Below are 6,385 nucleotides of genomic sequence, written 5' to 3'. Positions count from 1 at the left end.
TTAAAAAAAATTTTTATGTTCGCCTGCAGCACATGCAGTTTTCAAATCAAGGACAAGCCGAGGACGAGAGAATATGGTTGCAAGATCCCGAAGAATAAACCCAGGTTCACACTGTATGATTTTGGCCACGATTTGGTCGTCTGAGACAAATTTTGGGAATCCTAAATGATTCCTATAATCCTAGGCCAAAATCTGTAGTCTTTGATCGCTAGTTTGAAGCATTTCCTGACAGAAGATTAATGGCCGTTGCGATCAAATTGTTCCTCCGATTTTTTGCAGTGGTTTATAAATAACTGTATATATTCTAAGCATGCATTACCCATTGTATATGATCACATAAAGTTTGGATTTTAACCGATGGCACAGTGTGAGCTCCTGTGCTGTTTCGATTACGGGTGTGCACCGAAATAATATAGCATGAATGTTGTAGTTTGTAGTGTTTCAGTTAGAAGACAGAAATAATAAAACTTATTTTATTTTAATCAAAATAGTCTTTACATTGGACAGCACACATGACAGAAGGTCTGGTGTAAAATGGGTATAAGAGGAGCTCCAGATTGAATGATGGGTAATAAAAGGTTTATTATTATTATTATTATTATTATTATTATTATTATTATTATTATTAACAACAACAACAATAATACAAATAAAAACCATGACAGCAACAACAATAATGTAGCTTTAATTATTATTAAATATTCCATGCAGAAACGTCAATCTGCATCTCAGGTGAATACTATGTGGGGTCAAGAACCTATGTATTAAATCTTTTGCATCATCTGTGTGTTTGTTGTGTTTTCTTAAAATTGTTTGTGATGGTAATAAATGCATTCCACCAAATAATTTTAAACCAAAACACAGCATCGAGTTTCTGCATCGCTATGGATCAACATCATCTTTCTCAACTCTACACAAAGTGACTTCTGACGAAGAAAGCGATGGATTGCTGAAGATTTCTGCCTGATGTGAAGAACTGGACTCTGGGTGAGATCGCCTGTGCTGTACGGTTGGTCATGCTCTCTGCCAGTGTGGATTCCTGCGTTTACCGCCACTTGCAGAGAGTGCAGAGAGCAGAGAGCACTTTCCTCCTGACCACACTCAGCCTCCATAAGGTAGGAAGAGCCTCAGCCGCTCATGTGACTTTACTTCCTCACTGCTTTTACAATAAATCATGTTCAAGTTACAGTATTACAGTCTAATGTTATCTACCTAATATTGGTGTGAATTAGCCTAATGCTAGTTATTGTGTTAGCGAACCTGGCTCCTGGTTCAATTTACACACTAAAATCCTTCACCGAGTTGATTAACTTGGCTTAAGAATTTAGTTTATTTCCACAATATAAAATTTACCCCATTAGAAGGTCACTTTTACAAACCCTGGCTACTGGTTTTACACTACATCATGATTAGCCTAGTGATTAGCCAGCTAGCACGCTACCAGACATTTTTACAGATATATCTTTTCTACCTGGCAAAATAACTAACTATTTCATTTTTCATAGTGAGTATAAAGATAGTTAGCTTGCTGAATTTGGTTAAAAGTTTTAATAACTATAACAGTATAGTATTTATGTTTATTAAGATTAGTAAATAAAATGTTAATTAGAAAAAACTCTACTCGAAAACACCAGAGTATCATCTGTGTGTTTGGGGAAACTGGTCTAACATTAGCTACACCACTAACAAACCTGGCTACTTAGCTTGGTAGCTAACATAAAGATAAATATTGTACTGAGCAGAGCTAAAGATTAAAATGACATATCTGGTGAAATATTCTCCTTTAATGCTTGGTCATGAATTATACAGTTAATAGTTAGCTTAATGCTGGTGCACTTGAAAACATGGCTACCCATTTTAAGGGCTCAAAAAAATGCAATATTGATCATAATGTTAATAACTAATAAACTTGGCTATTGCTTTTAAATGTATGATAGAAAATATTAGTTGTAACTGAAGTTGTAATTCTGAGTCACACAAAAGTAGTTTACTGCAGAACCTGAGAATTTGCTGGAAGAGTCAGTAGACAATCCCTCTGTCCAACAGGTATGTGTCAGTTAAAAAGTTATATTTTAACTACATTTGAAACCTGTAGGCTGCTTCTGTCTAAGTGTGTGTGTGTATATGAGTGAGTGTGTGTTTTTAGGTCGTTGAACCACACACACACACACACACACACACACACACACACACACACACACACACACACACACACACACACACACACACACACACACACACACACACACACACACACACACACAAAAAGAATATGGCTCTGGGAAATGCGATAATTGGAAATTTGGCCAATGTAGTCTATTATCTGTGTAACTTTACTGGAGTAATGGACACACTTAGGCTTAGATACTGCTTCTTGTTAGGGTTTAAAACCAGTAGCCATGTTGAAGACCATAGCCAAAATGAGTTATAGAGTTTTTTTTAAATAATTTTTTTTTTTTAACAGGATGTGCAGCTGACTTATGGGTCTCTGATTTGATTCGTGAGAAGTCCTTCTAATCAGGAATCAAATGTAACAGAGCTCTTCACGGCCCAGGTAACCTTACAGGTGCTTGTGTAAAATGACAGATTTTTTTTTAAATCAAAATTTTGATTATATAGAAAACGCAACAAAAGCTAATTTCTTTTTGTAACTTTTCTCCTCTGTGTAGCTCCACCATTACAACTTCCTGGATGTGTTTTATTAGCTGCTTCACTTCGGATACTTCACAAATGACTCAGCTCCTGAGGCAGTAAGTGTCTTCTCAGGAGACTTAAAAGCGATGCTTTAATGTAGTTTCAGAACAAGGTCTATTTTATCTCATTTTGTTTTCCAATATGTTTAACCCTGATATTTTTAACCCTGATATAATTGTGAGGGAGGATTCTTGGAGAGCCTGTTTGGGTTCATCAGCATGTGGGATGTGGACATGTGGGAGCCTGCAGCACAGCTGTACTTCACAGTGCTTATTGTAAGTGTTGAATATCTTCAGATATCACGATAGACAAATTCTCAGCATTGTAACTATTACTCAGTGACACTATGTTGGATTTGTGTGTGTGTGTGTGTGTGTGTGTGTGTGTGTGTGTATAGATTGTCAATAGGATAAGCTTTGTCAACAGCGACCCAGCAGCCTTAGCAAGTGCAGTTTCGTGGCTCCTCTGGCAACATGTCCAGCGGATGATGGACACTTTGGAGAAGCTCTCAGCAATGTCATTCCCTCTACCCACCCCTCTGCCACCCCCAACCCCCCTTCCTCTTCATGCTTTTATCTCTTTTAATTTACAATTTAATATTGTGGGATGCTCGCTAGATCCTGCTATCTCTAGTAACTTTAATAAGGCAAAAAAAAAAAAAAAAAACCAGCTTGTCATGTTACTATAAAAACAAAACAAAGCACTAAGTCCTCTGTACTGCGGCAGAAAACGTATTGACCCTTACAAAGCTCTGACACCCGAAACTCATTCCACAGATATATTTTAAAAATCCACTTACAGAAAATGTCACCATATCAGCAATTACTCAATATGTTTTTTCTTTATTAAATAACAGCATTTTTGTAAACCTGTTCATAATTTCGCTTAGATTATGTGGAGCATTTGTGCCCCAAGCCCCTGTAAAAGAGTTGCTACTAAAGAAATTCATATAGAACATAGAGAGAGAACATACAGATAACCTGATTGCAACTTTAGCACATTAATGCTATAATTAAACCCCCAAAATTCATCTTTTCTTCCTCTGTTGCATTTCATATTCGTTCTTTTCCATGACTACTTTTCCCTACATTGCTCAAGCTGTGCATGAGTAAGTATACATCAAGTTTGTTGTTTTCAGTTAACTTAGTATTTAAAAAAAAAATCTTTTTTCTTCATTTACATGTCTGTATAGAGAGCCCAGGACTGAAGGACCAGTGTAACATCATTCCTCATCCCCAATACTCACCCCTTTATACTCTATCCTTCAGTACTTTATCCCTCTCCCCATCACTCTATTCCTTTCAGTAGCCTAAAGAGTCTATATAGATGACAGCTGTAAATAGAATTATTTGTAAATAGTTGTTACATAGTGCTTATATAGTTTGCTTTAGTAAAGGTTTGCATTTACTCCTATTGCAGAACTAAATTAATTTCTCATTCATATACAAATCCATTTAAAGAATTTCTGAAACTCTGAAAAATGACAAATAAACAAAATTTTGATATTTATAGCCGTGCAAAATTTGTTGATGGCACCAAATTGTGTAAAATTGTAAATATAAAAATAAAAAATATTTAATATACTGTGTAAGAAATCTTCAGATTATAGTCAGAAAATCTCATTGTTGAGGAACAAAATTTTGGGAGATTTTACCATTTTACTGTAGTACACCGTTTATATTAGGCCATCACTCTGAACTCTCAAGGTCATGTTCTAAGACTGAGTGGTTGTGATATAACAGTCATGGGTGTAATGCTTGCAAAGGTAGAATATTTACTCTATCATCCGTATTCTTTTCCCAAAAGAAACACAGAAAAGCAAACTGTGGCTAATTAAAGTACAAATTAAACAAAATAACTGAATTGTATGTTTAGTGTTTTTTTGGTGTTTTTTTTTTTTTTTTTGCTGTTGTTTGAACAAAAAAGTTACAACTTTTACAACGGCTACAATCTTTGGAGGAAACACAGCATGAAAATGACTTGAAACACTTAATAAAAATCACAAATGCAGATGCCTGATCTGTCTGCCTGATAGTTTGCCCTACATCCTTCTTATTATGCCATAGAGGAGACCTTGCTCAATAGTCCTCAACCCTAATAGTTTCACTGTCAAGCTGTAGCTATTCAGTTTTGCGCTCCTATTTAAATATCTAATATCACAGCAGATACTGGGAAATACATTTGTGATATTGAGAATGTGTTAGAGTGAGCTAAAGCCACTAGATTACCCAATTTACATTACATCTGCATTTATTAATTTAGAAAGCACATTTTATCCAAAGTGACATACAGAATCTTGTCTGCTTTAAAGAGCTAATGCATAATATGCCCCATTTCTGTCTTTGAATGTAAAACACCATAGACCAAAACCTCGGTGTGTGATCATGCGTGGTAATGTGCTGTCTTGCTTTCCTTCATGCATAATCATTCCTTGTAATTGTCTAGGAGGAGCCACATTATGGGCCAGGTGATGGCGTGATTGATTGCTCGTGGAGTGTGCCTCGTTCGACAGAATACAGCAGCTATATGTTTTTGTGTGTATATAGTATATAAGAGATAGTCAATCGCTTCTACAAAACACTTTTCATAAATCTCAGTTATCCATCCATCCATCCATCTTCTATACCGCTTATCCTTTTCAGGGTCACGGGGAACCTGGAGCGTATCCCAGGGAGCATCGGGCACAAGGCGGGGTACACCCTGGACAGGGTGCCAATCCATCGCAGGGCACAATCACATACACACTCACATACCCATTCATACACTACGGACACTTTGGACATGCCAATCAGCCTACCATGCATGTCTTTGGACTGGGGGAGGAAACCGGAGCACCCGGAGGAAACCCCCGCAGCACGGGGAGAACATGCAAACTCCGCACACACAGCACATAAATCTTGGTTATATTACACAGATTTTACTATGCAAATTTGGACCTTCTTATGGTCCACATACAGGAGATCTGAATGTGTACGTACAGTGTAATGAAGGGAGAAAAGAAGAATGAAGGAAATTGAATGTTTGGCTCTAATCTTCTATGCGTTTACGAGTTTTTGCTCAATGAGGCATTAATAATGCACTAGTGAGATTTGAGCTTGCTTGAATGTGGTTATACCTCTGAGATGGTGTGTGTGGGTGTGTGTGTGAGGCTGTAAGGAGGCTGCTTTATTGTCACAGTGCTCAGAGACCTCAAGGCACTGAGGGGTGATAGGCATTCCCACTGCGCAAGACCAAAGGAACTAACAAGACTCTATTTCACCTGTATAGCACCTTCTATTTTATTTCCTATTATATGTATAATTTGCATTAGTTTAGTATTTGTTGTTTTGTATATTTTGTGCTTTTAACATGTGTTCGTTTTGTGTTCATAGACACACCTCAAGCATCTTGATGTACGAATGTCTTTGACATAATATGCACATGATAAATAAAAGATTTTGTCTTTCAGTATCACTCACGACTCTAAGCTCAATTCCTCACCCATGCTGATATAAATTGCACTTGAATTACACGTGTTCTTGAAAGATTTCATCTAAAACAGTGTCTCATAATCCTGTGTAATGGTTATTTGGTGCGTTTACCTGATCCAAAATTTGTGCAGTCTAGTGAAATTGTACAAATGCTATGGTATTTACATAAGAATCTTGCAGTGATAGTAACAACACCTATGAACCATTTGTGGCTGCTACAA

At 36.8% G+C, this 6,385-nt stretch overlaps 1 long non-coding RNA gene across 1 annotated transcript; it reads left to right on the top strand.

The window, feature by feature from the left end:
• The first annotated feature begins 898 nt into the window (after positions 1-898).
• Positions 899-6,134, top strand: LOC108275655 (uncharacterized). The gene is made up of 5 exons (XR_001814729.3): positions 899-1,115; positions 2,465-2,554; positions 2,670-2,750; positions 2,877-2,969; positions 3,092-6,134. It is a non-coding gene; the product is annotated as an uncharacterized LOC108275655 (long non-coding RNA).
• Positions 6,135-6,385: the final 251 nt, after the last annotated feature.

This window comes from Ictalurus punctatus, chromosome 2 (assembly GCF_001660625.3).
Source record: "Ictalurus punctatus breed USDA103 chromosome 2, Coco_2.0, whole genome shotgun sequence".
NCBI classification, from domain to species: Eukaryota; Metazoa; Chordata; class Actinopteri; order Siluriformes; family Ictaluridae; genus Ictalurus; species Ictalurus punctatus.
This window is presented reverse-complemented; position numbering and strand designations above follow the sequence as displayed.